At 37.0% G+C, this 13,621-nt stretch overlaps 2 long non-coding RNA genes across 2 annotated transcripts; one reads left to right on the top strand and one right to left on the bottom strand.

Moving 5' to 3' along the window:
• Positions 1–12,421: 12,421 nt before the first annotated feature.
• On the bottom strand, positions 12,422–12,781 carry LOC134289668 (uncharacterized). Its single transcript, XR_009998606.1, has 2 exons — positions 12,675–12,781; positions 12,422–12,605 (listed from the first exon to the last, which is right to left on the bottom strand). It is a non-coding gene; the product is annotated as an uncharacterized LOC134289668 (long non-coding RNA).
• Positions 12,782–12,896: 115 nt separating this feature from the next.
• Positions 12,897–13,343, top strand: LOC134289667 (uncharacterized). The gene is made up of 2 exons (XR_009998605.1): positions 12,897–13,023; positions 13,090–13,343. It is a non-coding gene; the product is annotated as an uncharacterized LOC134289667 (long non-coding RNA).
• Positions 13,344–13,621: the final 278 nt, after the last annotated feature.

The following is a 13,621-nucleotide window of genomic DNA, read 5'->3' as shown; positions in this document are numbered from 1 at the left end:
AAGTTGAAGAAATTTTAAGCAGATTTATTATGCGCGCATAAGTTTAGGCTTTTGTTACCGTATCTTGAATTTAGAATAGCGGTTAAAATATCCCCAGTTGTTGCCATGCCCATCCGCTAAAGCACTGGGAAAATGCGAATGAGCCACGGCTGCTTCTAGGTTCCTGGCGGTGCTCTCGAAGTAGGTTTCAAAATGTTTGCAGGAATTCGAATCAACTCTTACGTGGAATTTAGAATTGTAGCCCTAATCAGGGCTGTTTAATTTTGATTTCACAAAACCAAACCGCGTTGCTGCCATGTCGTCGGCGCCCATCCGCTTCCGAATTGGGGAAATGATCAATTCGTCCCCTTAATGCTAGAACTAGGTAACTCGAAAATCATAGTTTCGAGAAAAACGACTTTGAAAATTTTACAATTTTTCATGCAGTTGTTCCAAAGGTATGGAGACTTTAAAATAATTATTTTTTAACATTGATTGTTTATTCAGCTTCTACTCTTTCTGCTACAAGAAAAAAAAAGAACTATTTTGGTTTAAACCTTTGATAAAAATAATAAATGGTTAAAAAATTGTCGAGTTACCTAGTTATAGCACTCAACATGCAACATAAATAATGGAGGAGATGTTCTGAGATACCTAGTTTTAACCACTATTGATATCATTTTTTTCAGTTTTCTTGTTGCAGTATGCAAATTTAAAAGGGTTCACATATTGACATTAACGTGTAATTACTGAATTTGCTAGGATGCCTGCCATATCACTACATGACACCTCAAAGTTTTCATAAAATAATCGTCTACGAATAATCTCAGTTTTTAACTAAATCAATACTAGTACAATACTTTAAGTTTTTAGGCCTAAAATGAAAAACAGTAGTATATTTTCCATCTACTAACAAAAGAATGACTAGTAACATTTCCACGTCCAAGCGTCCGATAGATTTTAACCTGTGCGATTGGAAATAGATATGATTTTCTTAGTTACCTAGTTATAGCACTCAGTTCTTGTATTCTACACTGAGATACCTAGTTTTGAAAATGGTGAATATTTTCGTCGTTTTTAATCGTATTTCATTGGTCTTTGAATATATTATAGAGCTCAAAATGCTCGATATAATGGTATATTCAACTCAAAAACGTCAAATTTCGAGTTACCTAGTTCTAGCATTAAGGGGACGAATTATTCCACCACCGCCGCTGCTGCTACGTTGTCGTCGGTGCGTCCGTCCGTCTAGCGCGGTCGACAGCGTGAGAATGTGCTGTGAGAAGAGAATGCTGAGCGAAAATGCAAACCGAGCTGTGCTCCTCCGTCTCTGATCCGGTAAACGAGCTGCCGCGCGCGAAGAGGCACCGACCATCGCGCTCGGCATGCCAAAGAACACTGAAATGAAAACGCAAACGGAGCAAACTGCACAGCTCTCTGCCGATGCGTTCCCCTCGAGGTGTTGATGAAGAATGAAGGAAGAGGGGAAGAAGAAATAGCTTTTATACTGCCAGGCGCTCGACGGAAAAGTCCAAAACTGCGCTCGAACGTGATTGGCTGGATAAAACATGGGTTCACTTTTCTCAAATTTTCAATAGTCTACTATTGAAAATCAATATTTACCTAGCATGGATTCGACGCGTAAATAAATTTCTGATAGATTCATGCAAAAAGATTGAAAATCCATCAATAATTGACAAAGTTATTAGCGGTCAAAACCTAACCACTTTTCGTTACATGCTCAAATTTTCTGTTTTCTGAATTGTACCCCCATATCTTGCCGAACGACGTTATTCAACGTCAAAACTAAGAATTTTCAGAAACAACACACATTAAAATTTGGCTGGGAAATATTAAGATGCTACTAGAATCTAATATATTTCCACTATTCCGTTTGCAAAGTTTATGCTATGGTTTTGGACTTAGCCGGTTTTGACACATTTGTGACCTGGCGCGTCGTCTAGGAAAATTATTCGGGTCACTCTTGTGGGAAACATTTTTGAAGCCCTTAGAAGGGCTGTTTAATTTTATTTGTTGTACAATAATCGTTCAATTATTGCATGGGGTGAAAATCGGTAGTTATGCCAACCAAATCCAGAACGGCATCGGTGGCGTTGACTTCGATGGGGGTTTTGCGATGGCGATGCTGCGCAAACTCGGAGCAAAAGCAAGCCCTCGTTGTTGCCGCGCACCAGTTTGAACTGGCTGATTGCTCCACTGGCGCCGCGTACAACGATATGAAGAAGAACGTAACAGCCGACAACCACCGCGCTCGGCTTGCCAAAGCATACTGATGGAAAACGCAAACTGAGAAACTGGCTAGCTCTTCTTCTATGTGATCCCCTCGACGGGTCAAGAAAGAATGATGGAAGATGAGAAGAAGCAGTTTGCTTTTATACGGCACAATGGCCTGGTTTCCCCTCTCGAACGTGATTGGTTAAATGTGAGGGGAGTAAAATTCAACGATGCCATATAAATTTATCTGCATTAATTTATTATAGCGGAGTATTAAAATATACTAAAATGATTATTATTAGCCAAACATTATAATATTGGCTTAGGATTAACCAAAATTATAATGTTCAGTAAAGATTGACAGTATATAGTTCAAAAGTCATGTATTTTCGACCAAAATGTCTAAAGATTACAGATATTTGAAATTCTTATTGAAATTTGGCAACGCTGGTTAACAGTTTTCATTTCCAGTAAACCTTCTATTTTTCAAAGTTGTAGAAACTTCAAACAGATTTATGATGCGCGCATAAGTTTAGGCTTTTGTTACCATATTTTGAATTTAGAACAGATTCTACATCAAGCGGTTAAAATATTCCCAGTTGTTGCCATGCCCATCCGATACCGCACTGGGAAAATGGGAATGAGCCACCGCCGCGGCTGCTTCTAGGTTGCTGGCGGTGCTCTCGAAGTAGGTTTCAAAATGTTTGCAGGAATTCGAATCAACTCTCACGTGGAATTTAAAATTGTAACCCTAATAATGGCTGTTTAATTTTGATCTGAGAATTTTGATTTCACAAAACCAAACCGCGTTACTGCCGTGTCGTCGGCGCCCATCCGCTTCCGAACTGGGGAAATGATAAATTATTCCCCCACCGCCTCTGCTGCACGGTTGTCGTTGGTGCGTCCGTCCATCCACCGCGGTCGACAGCGTGAGAATGTGCTGTGAGAAGAGAATGCTGAGCGAAAATGCAAACCGAGCTGTGCTCCTCCGTCTCTGATCCAGTAAACGAGCTGCCGCGCGCGAACAAGAGACACCGACCACCGCGCTCGGCTTGCCAAAGAACACTAATGAAAATGCAAACGGAGCAAACTGCACAGCTCTCTGCCTATGCGTTCCCCTCGAGGTGTTGATGAAGAATGAAGGAAGAGGGGAAGAAGAAATAGCTTTTATACTGCCAGGCGCTCGACGGAAAAGTCCAAAACTGTGCTCGAACGTGATTGGCTGGATAAAACATGGGTTCACTTTTCCTAAATTTTCAATAGTTCGCTGTTGAAAATCAATAGTTGTTGTTAATTGACATAATTGCTGGAAATATTTGCGTCTGATCGGTGCTAAAATTTTTAAAATTCGTTCATAAATGACCGAGTTATTGGCGTTCAAAAGCTGACCACTTTTCGTGACGCGGCCGATTTTTGGTTTTTCTGAAGTTACACCCCTATATGTTGCCGAAGGACGTTATTCAACGTCAAAAATCCATCGTTTACTTTTTGAGTTATTAACGTTTGAAATCTTTCATAATTTCGTGACGCGGTCGATTTTTGGTTTTTGCAAAGTGTACCCCGGTATAGAAAATAAAGACGTAGTCCTACGTCAATATGCAGGGGTGCCCATTATGCCCCGATGGGTGTCCATTTCGCCCCGTACCTTTCCTGCCAGCCCTTAAAAACACACGATTAAAAATACGTTATTTCTTCACAATAAAGACATTCTACATGCTGTAAATGATTGAAATACGTAGGAAACAAGTTAAAGTTGTAAGCCAACTGATAATATGTTAAGTTTTTCTTCGTTATACAGGTCTAACTTACTCATTTCCTTAGGGTGTCCTAACCTGCTGCCACGTTTTACCGGTGTAAACCCGACCAGTTTGGGTTCATTCAGCGTGATCTTGTTATGATGGGAGCTACTGGGGTGATGATCGGTTTCACTGTCATGGCGTTATTCGTAGTGAGTAATTCCGTGGGATTATTTGGTGCACTTTGGCTGACTCAGATTTGCTGGGACGCCGGCATTTCGAAACTTCATGGATTCTGAGAAAATCATTCACAGGACTCGCGTATGACCGATTTTTTTTTTTGTGGACACGCAAGGAAAAATCCAAAATTTTGCTTGCACGTGATTGGTCAGTGAAAAGATGGGTCAACAATTTTCAATTTCTCAATAGTTTATGATTGAAAATAGTAACTTTCAAGTATTGTAGAAAATTGTTGTGCAGTTTTCCCATCGATTCGAGCTATAATCCGAAAAATCCATCGTTTACTTTTTGAGTTATTAACGTTTGAAATCTTTCATAATTTCGTGACGCGGCCGATTTTTGGTTTTTGCAAAGTGTACCCCGGTATAGAAAATAAAGACGTAGTCCTACGTCAAAACCCCTTATGACGAAAAGATCAAACCTGCCGATAATACTCTTCGTCACCCTATGTCATGGCTTGCTTTCATGATTTGTCTATCTAATCATAAACTTCAATTTGAAAAATTGCCTTAGCAGGACTGCTTAAGCTGCCACCAACGGATATCAGGACATTCGCATCGACTAAATTCTTCGGGATGGTTATCTCATGGCCTGAGTTCAAGGTACCAGTTCTGGTGCAATTGGACGGCGGTGCTACGGCAGTATTGCTGGATCTACTGAGTCCTGCAATCGGCTTGAGGGACAGCTTAGATACAGACAACCTGCTGCCACGTTTTACCGGTGTAAACCCGACCAGTTTGGGTTTATTCAGCGTGATCTTCTTGTTAATGATGGGGGCTACTGGGGTGATGATCGGTTTCACTGTCATGGCGTTATTCGTAGTGAGTAATTCCGTGGGATTATTCGGTACACTTTGGCTGACTCAGATTTGCTGGGACGCCGCACTAAGGGGCATTTGGCGAATCTAGCTGGCCAATATTATTTTCAGGGGATTTTCACATATCTAATTCGCAATTAGCATTGAAACACTACATAAACGACATCTGAATGCAATTTACATGATTTAGGGGGATTAGGGGCATAATGGACACCCTAAGCAAATGAGTATGTTTGGCCTGTATAACAGACAAAAACTTAACATATTATCAGTTGGCCTACAACTTTAACTTGTTTCCTACGTATTTCAATTATTCACAGCTGGTAGAATGGCATTATTGAGAAGAAATAATGAATTGAAAACCGTGTGTTTTTTGGGGCTGGCAGGAAAGGTACGGGGCGAAATGGACACCCATCGGGGCATAATGGAAACCTCTGCATATTTAGTGCTGTATCTTTGAGAATATCGACCAGTTAAGTAATTTGCCTATGGAGATCAATATCACAGATATAACACTCCATCTTAGACGAGTTTACATAACTTCAAAGTTAATTAAATAAATTTTAGGCTAAAATAATCGGATTGATTTTTTTAAACTCTCTAAAACGCCTAACAGTATGCAATGCGCGTACATTCATTCATAATTGCCAGTGTTCATTTCGCCCCGAATCGACTACAACATTGAACTTGCTATTTTTGGCAAGTTCTGATCAAAAATATAATACTTCATCCATTGCTAAATCTGCGTATACATGTAGATAAGCTAACAATTCACTTGTTTGTATGGTGGACACACTCAAACACTCGTAATGCCTTATTTGCTGCTGCTTCGAAATTATAAGAAATCCACCATATGAAAAACATACTTCAACTTCAATGATATTTTGGTTATTTTGAAGGAATATAAATGGTACTTTTGAAAAATAGAACAATGACTTGTTCCTTTACACTTATGCACTAAACGTTTTACATAAAAGTCAACGGTTTCGGCAATAACAGGGGTGTCCATTTCGCCCCGGGTGTCCATTTCGGCCCGGGTGTCCATTATGCCCCTAATCCCCCTACACAATTACAAATCGACACTGATTTTTCATTTGGGCCTAATTGACATTCTCGAGTTCTCTTCATCGATCCTCTCTTTGTGTTATCACAGAATGTGTATTGAGTTTTCCAAAGATTTTTGGATGAAATGTGAAGAAGTCGAATACATGTTGTTATAGAAACAAAAGGAATAATGATTTTGTTTGTTTTGATCAAGTTATTAGCAAAAGAGAGAGTCGACGAAGAGAAATCGATCAAGTCAGTTAGGCCCTTATGAAAAATCATTGTCGAAATGCCCTTTTCAATTGAATAATCGATATTAAAAGAAGGCTTTCACTTTCTCATGAAATTGCCTACCTTTAGGCGTAAATAACGGTTTAGAGAAATTTATTTATCAAATAACTCCAAAAGTACATTATTTGTAAGATTTTTGACAACAAATTCGAATTTAGGGACGCTGCATTTCACTTGCCTGGGCATTTTTCACATAAACGAACATTGTTTATTGAACACATTTGTTATTTAAAATTACTAAAATTTATTGATAGATTGTTGCGTTAGTTCAATATGTTACAGAGTAAACCAGAACTTGTTTTCAATAATATGAAACGTATAACTTTCACTTGTGAGCGATTCCAAGCAACAGCATCAAAATTAAGGAAAATTTTTAATTCATGATTTTCTATTGAACTGAAACTTTGCACAGTTTTTCAGTTCCATCTAAATCGCCATTTTTCGATATCAAATTTTTATTTAGAGCCACGACTAACTTTTCAAAAGGGTGTATGTGAAAATGGTTCAAAAATATTCAAAAATATGCACAGCAAAAACGGATTGTTCGATTGTTATGAATTTTTCAGCAAAGTTAGATAGCTAAATGGTGATTTCTAAGAAAATATACACTGTGAAAAAAAAATCTATTTTATCATTGAAAAACATCATCTTTTTACCAACTTGAATTTTTTAGGGAAAACGGTCCATTGTATTAGCAATCTACCATAAAAATTTGGTGATGGTAAACTAATAAACAAAAAAGTTATAACATTTCAAAAATTTCACAATTTTTACATTTAGTAAAAAAAATTTTTCTGTGTAAATTATTTCGGCCGGGAATCGCGATTTGATGCTGATTTTATTGTTCAGCAAAGTTAGATAACTAAATGGCGATTCCTAAGAAAATATACACTGTGAAAAAAATCTTTTTTAACATTAAAAAATATCATTTTTGTCACAAAAACTCAAATATCTCAAAACCCTATCTTTTTACCAACGTATTTTTTTAGAGAAAACGGTCCATTGTATTAGCAATCTACCATGAAAATAAACAAAAAAGTTATGACAATTCAAACATTTCACAATTTTCACATTTAGTAATAATTTTTTTTAGTGTAAATTATTTCGGCCGGAAATTGAAGTTTGATGCTGATTTTTTTGTTATGGCCTTGCGTGAGTAAAACAAGTTGTTTTTATTATATATTATATATACATATAATATAATATACTATGTACCGTAATGTTCCGATTTTATCACGCCCTCCGCGCATTAGTCGTTTATTCATTAATTTGCTGTTACATTTGAGGACAAGTGTTTTCCCTCTTCTTCAAGATGAATGTTGAAAGCGTGTTTTGCAACGTTAAAAATATTGAAATGGGTATAGATGTTGAAGAATATTACAGGGCATTTTTGAAAAGGGGCGTAATTAAATTGTTTAAACAGATGTCGCTGATGGCAATTTCTCAGTTGTTGTCGTTTTCGAACTTCCTGCGCCCTGCTTTACCGATGATATACAGATGGCTCGTTTGTCAAATTCTAGACGGCAGGACGTGCAAATGCGTAATTTTGTACACAATGTGGACATTTGGGCATAACCAGTCTCTTTCAGTTTATCTATGGTGCTTTCGGTGAGATTTCGTAACTCTTTTGAACATTTTTTTTTCATCAAACGGTCTACAAGAGAGCGTTGAGTTGAAGACCTTTGAGAAAGCGACTGTTCATCTTGTTCGTTAGATTATAATAAACAAAATCACTTATTAATTTTAACTTACTTGTTTGGTGTTGGTGGCTGAAGAAAAAAAATACTATACAATTTTTAATATTCATAGCGGTAGTATTTTTTTGTTTTTTTCGTGAGCATTGTCAGGTATGTATACAGACAAACAAACGTAACACTGGCGAAATTTTCATTGACCACGCCTTCAACGATCATTTTGAATCTTGGTTGTGGCTTTCATAACAAGAAGAGCGCCCATCGTTTTTCTTTGCGTTTGACGTTTCACACTAGCGCCTTCTGATGACGATATTGCACAACGCAGTGTTTCGTGAATCATTTCCACCAGGTGGTGATAGTGTGAACTGGGCGATGAATTTTCACTAAAATTGTTCTAGGCGTTTCGTCTGTTTGTCTGTGGTATGTACCTCTTATGCATTTGTTGTTGTTGAAGTTACTCGCATTCTTCCGATCATAAAGTCTGTTCTCTACACACTTAATTTTGATTACCGAGTTCGGTATTTTTTTGACGAGATTAAAACTGCTGAGCACCGAACTCGTTCAGCAAAAATGCATTGTTTACCTTTTCCATACGATTTTGATTTGACAGTTGTTTTACTGAGCCTCAGTAAAATCGATTACCGAAACTACCGAGATCGTACTGCTGTTATAATCTCGTCAAAAAAGTACCGAACAGGCAATTCAGAAATAAGTGTGTAAGAGGGATTTTTTTTGCGGATAAACTAGACGTATACGCGTATAAAAAACTTTTATTATACAGCTTTTGTCTTAAAAATAAATTCAATTCCATTTTTCTTATAATCAACAGCTTTTCAACACTATCAAGGGATTTTTTCACCAGTCACGTACAATAAAAAGTATGACAATCTCAATATTTTTGATCACAACACTGGATCGCGTCTAAGTTTCAAATAGATACTATAGTAATTACGAATAATCAAACTAAAGTATCATGAAAACAACTTGTTTAATTCAGGCGGTAGCCTTTACAATAAAATCAGCATCAAAATATAATTCTCGAAATAATTTACACAGAAAAAATTTTTTTTTTTGTTACTAAATGTAAAAATTGTGAAATGTTTGAAATGTCATAACTTTTTTGTTTATCAGTTTACCATCACCAAAATTTCATGGTAGATAGCTGATATAATGGGCCATTTCCCCTAAAAAATTGAAGTTGGTTAAAAGATAGGGTTTTGAGATATTTGAGTTTTTGTGACAAATATCATATTTTTTCAAAGTAGAAAAAGAAATTTTTTACAGTGTATATTTTCTAAGGAATCATCATTTAGTTATCTAACTTTGCTGAAAAATTTATAACAATCGAACAATCCGTTTTTGCTGTACAGCTTTTAGAATATTTTAGAACTATTTTCGCATACACCCTTTTGAAAAGTTAGTCGTGAGTGAATATGAAGGTTTAATATCAAAAAATGGCGATTTATATGAAATTGAAAAACTGTGCAAAGTTTCAGATATTTTTGAAATGGTCGCTCAGGATCGACTGACATGACTCCGTGGAATTCCTCTTGTATGCAATGACCGTCGGCAAAAGTTGATAGGCATGCTCAATGTCACCTTATATTACGAATACTTAGATAACGCGAGAGATATTGCATACATTACGTAATAACTATGATTTCATCGATCAGATCAGCAAAATGTATACGAGGATCAAAAACTATAGGTAAAGAACTCCATCTCTAAATTATTTTCATGTAAAAGTAGTTAATATTGACTTTTTAAGCGAAAAATTAAATTCTTTGGTGTGTTTTCCTTTTTTAACAGTTTCAACCTGTTCTACAATCACATTTTATTCTATTTGTCAGTGTTTGACATTTATGTTTGGTAAATCAAACAAAATGAAATTAAAATATGGCCTTGAAAGGCTTAACTGAAGGGGTTTCGATAAAATAGAACTAAATTCAAGTATATCAGACGGCTATCCCCATAGACTGTAATACGACTTAAAGTATGCAATGACCCTGAAATTACAATTTCTCCAATAGCTTTCATTCAGAAAAACGTTGACTACTCAAAAGTACGCACTTTTAAGCAGCTGGATTTTCTATTAACCTCAAATAGGATGTAAAATCTTGTGTTATAGGTCGTCTCGACCCAGCAATCGCCAGCAATCAAAAACTGCAGATGTTTCTTTGTTTGTTTTCACCTGAGGGAGCCCTAAAGTATGAAACTATACACATTTTGCAGACATGAATTATGTTATCACCTTGTTGCCACGTTTGTGGTATGTTTTGTCTATCGAAACTGACTTTGCGGTTAAAAACCTGAACACATTACCAAACGGCCAGAGACAAACTTTAGTCAAAAATTGTAAAATTCCTTAACCCTAGCTTTGACCTAAAGCAGACTTTGTGTAGGTTTGTTTGATGGAAATTCGAGTATAGGGCATTATTCCACAACTATCCATGTAGGGTCTGGGACCATTTGGGCAGGAGCACCTATTTAGGGCACTTGCTGCTATGACTCAGTCAATTTTGAAGCGATTGACTTGATTTTTGAAACACGATCAGATAGGCACAGTATCTAGCCATGTTCAAAAATTCAAGTCAATCGGTTTGAAATTGACTTAGTTATAGCAGCAAGTGCCCAAAATAGGTGCTCCTACCCAAATGGTCCCAGACCCTATCATATTCAGTACACGTTTTCACAATATGAGCGACTTTGAAAAATGACTTATGGCCAGCTAGATTGGCCAAACGCCCCTTAGTGCGCCGGCATTTCGAAACTTCATGGATTCTGAGAAAATTCATGTGGGTGCACAGGACCCACGTATGACCGGATTTTTTGTGGAATATTAACGTTATCTCCCTTGTAACCATCGGTTCCAAATTATGCTTGTAGCGCCACCACAAATTTAGTATTTAACATTTTTCCAATTCTTCTCCCAAATTTCTTGCTTCAAATTAATACGCCCTTTAAAAAGAAAGAACCAACTAAGACTATGATGGGACAGTGGCTACTATCAGTGGCTTGGTGGGAGTAAGAGCGTTGTCCCACTATCGTTATGCATATGGTTTGAGTGGCGATCTGCTGTATAACAGTAGAGCTGTCATGGCAAAAGATTACGCAGCCAATGATTACTGACTTCCAGATAGAGCTAGTAAAAATAGAGTGTTTCATCACATTTCTAGCATTAAAAAGGAAATTCATGCAAACAGCACTCGACAGTTACAACGACTGCTGTTTGTTCTGCAGTTCCTTACGAAGCAGAATACACACGCTATAATGCGAACCAGTACATTCCACGTGAAGAAACGCGCATACTCTCTAAAATAAAAACTCTAATTTTTGGTTAACACCCATGCCGCACAGGCACTGTGTTGGAAACACACATTTTTTTAAATTGCTCGTACGCTCACATTTTTGCAAAATATCAATATTTTTCGGTATTTGAAGGTGGTTTATAAACCCAGTAAGGTTGCCATGTCGAAATTATTGCAAAATACATGCTCATGTGAGCGTACGAGCAATTTAAAAAAAATGTGTGTTTCCAACACAGTCACTGTGCGGCATGAATGTTTACTAAAAATGTGCAGGCCGAACACATTTTTGAGCGTAGCCGTTTTTGCGTGTAGGGAATGTAAATACAGGTACTCTTCGATATAACGTACAGAAAAGTTTTCTCTTTGTACGTTATATCGAAGTGTACGTTATATCGAAGCAGAGAAAAATTTAATATTTTTTATGCTAGTATTGATGTATTCGACGTGAAATTAATCCTAAATAATGATTCCGGTGAAATTCACAAAACCAATAATTAAAAAACTTGAGTTTTGACGAAAAAGTCATTTCGTTTTTTGTGCTTCGATATAACGTACATTTTGCTTCGATATAACGTACACTAATTTTTTTCCCAAATTGCGCCAATTCTGGGTAACAAGGCTAATGCTGCAACAAAACATGGATTTGAGTGATTTCGTAGTTTATCTAAGGGTTATTCGTGGGAAAAATAAAATTTTTCTATGTTATATCGAAGCAAAATGTACGTTATATCGAATTCGCTATATCGAGGGTACGCTATATCGAGGGTACGTTATATCGAAGAATACCTGTAGTTATTTATGTAACGAGTTGCAAAAAGTTGATTTTTTCAGCACGAGTCGTACATTTATCCAACGAGGCTTGCTTTTCATTCTACAACTCATTTCAGTTGCATAATGAACCAGTTCAGAAAAAATGGCCCTTATGAAACCAAAATGAGTTACATAAAATAGAAATTATGATACTGAATTGCATAAAAATATACTTAAAATTTCTTGCTAGCCACAATACTACAGCACGCAGTGCAAACTCAAATTCTGCAGTTAGGACGTCATCGTATGGAGTATAACCGAGACAAATAATTCCCTCCCCATAATTTAATTCACATAAGCACGATTTCAGCCTCTGGCCGACAGTACAGAGTTATACCATACGAAGAACAAAAGCAGACGTTTCCATCCTGATAGGTCTCCTGGTTCAGCTCATTACAAGACAGACCATTCAACTGCATTGCCAACATTTTTGCAAAGCACGACAACGGACCTGTGGATAATTGCAGTGGTTAATGTCAACCAAAATAAAACGCTTCAAGACATGTATCTCGTCAATTACCTGCTAAGAAAAATAGCACAATAATTAGGAGAGTTGGCAAATGTGTTACTTTGAACATCGTTTCAGACAACCGAATGGTGAGTCGTTAAAGCTGCCATCATGTTTTATCGCTCTTTCGAATCACCAGACGATTAACAAGCATTAAGCAAATTAAATTTGATTGGATGTGGTCGGGTACATGGCCGTAATCAGTTTGCATGCCTTTCAAATCGGGTTTCATATAATGTCTCCGACGAGTGGATTCCGTTTCTAGTATACTAATGATCAACGCACGCAAAACAACTGTAAAAGATGAGACAGGTGGCAATTTTTCTGCTGGGATTACTTGTTGTGGTGGTTTGCGTAGTTTGTAAGTTATCGAGTTTAATACCAGTACATCATAAGTAATAAAATTTGTTTCTAAATTCACTACCAGATTCACAAGGACAAGCGCTGAAAGGCAAACCTTTGGGTCAACCATGTAACAAACCAAATACAATCGTACCAATTGGACAAGGAATCCACTGTGTCTGCAACCAGTGGAGCTATTATCAGGCGTGCCGTCGAGAAATGCTAGATCCTCCCGTTTCTAGCTGATTTATTCAGTTATAAATATAGATAAATACCTATTTCAAATTCAACAGTTTTTTTTTGTAAACTAGAAACGATTCTTAAAATGATGTTATTCAATTTGGAAGCTATTTCTTATCTTTGTGAAATCATATTCGTTGTAAAACTGTCACGTATGTATCGTTTTTAACTCTTTAAATGTTCGATTGCTAATACACCTGATATGAAGAATTTTTTTTTGGCTGAATTGGGACTTTGGTCAAAAACGCGTATTGAAACGATGTACTGTCGGAAGTCACCATGATTCGAAAGGTTAGTTAGGTGAAATGTTACTTCCCCATTGCGCCTGTTAACCTAACTATCTACCCTCGGGATCAACCTGGGTCCACCATCCTTTG

Source organism: Aedes albopictus, chromosome 3 (genome assembly GCF_035046485.1).
Source record: "Aedes albopictus strain Foshan chromosome 3, AalbF5, whole genome shotgun sequence".
NCBI classification, from domain to species: domain Eukaryota; kingdom Metazoa; phylum Arthropoda; class Insecta; order Diptera; family Culicidae; genus Aedes; species Aedes albopictus.
The sequence above is the reverse complement of the archived record's forward strand: the minus strand, read 5'-3'. Positions and strand labels throughout refer to the sequence as shown.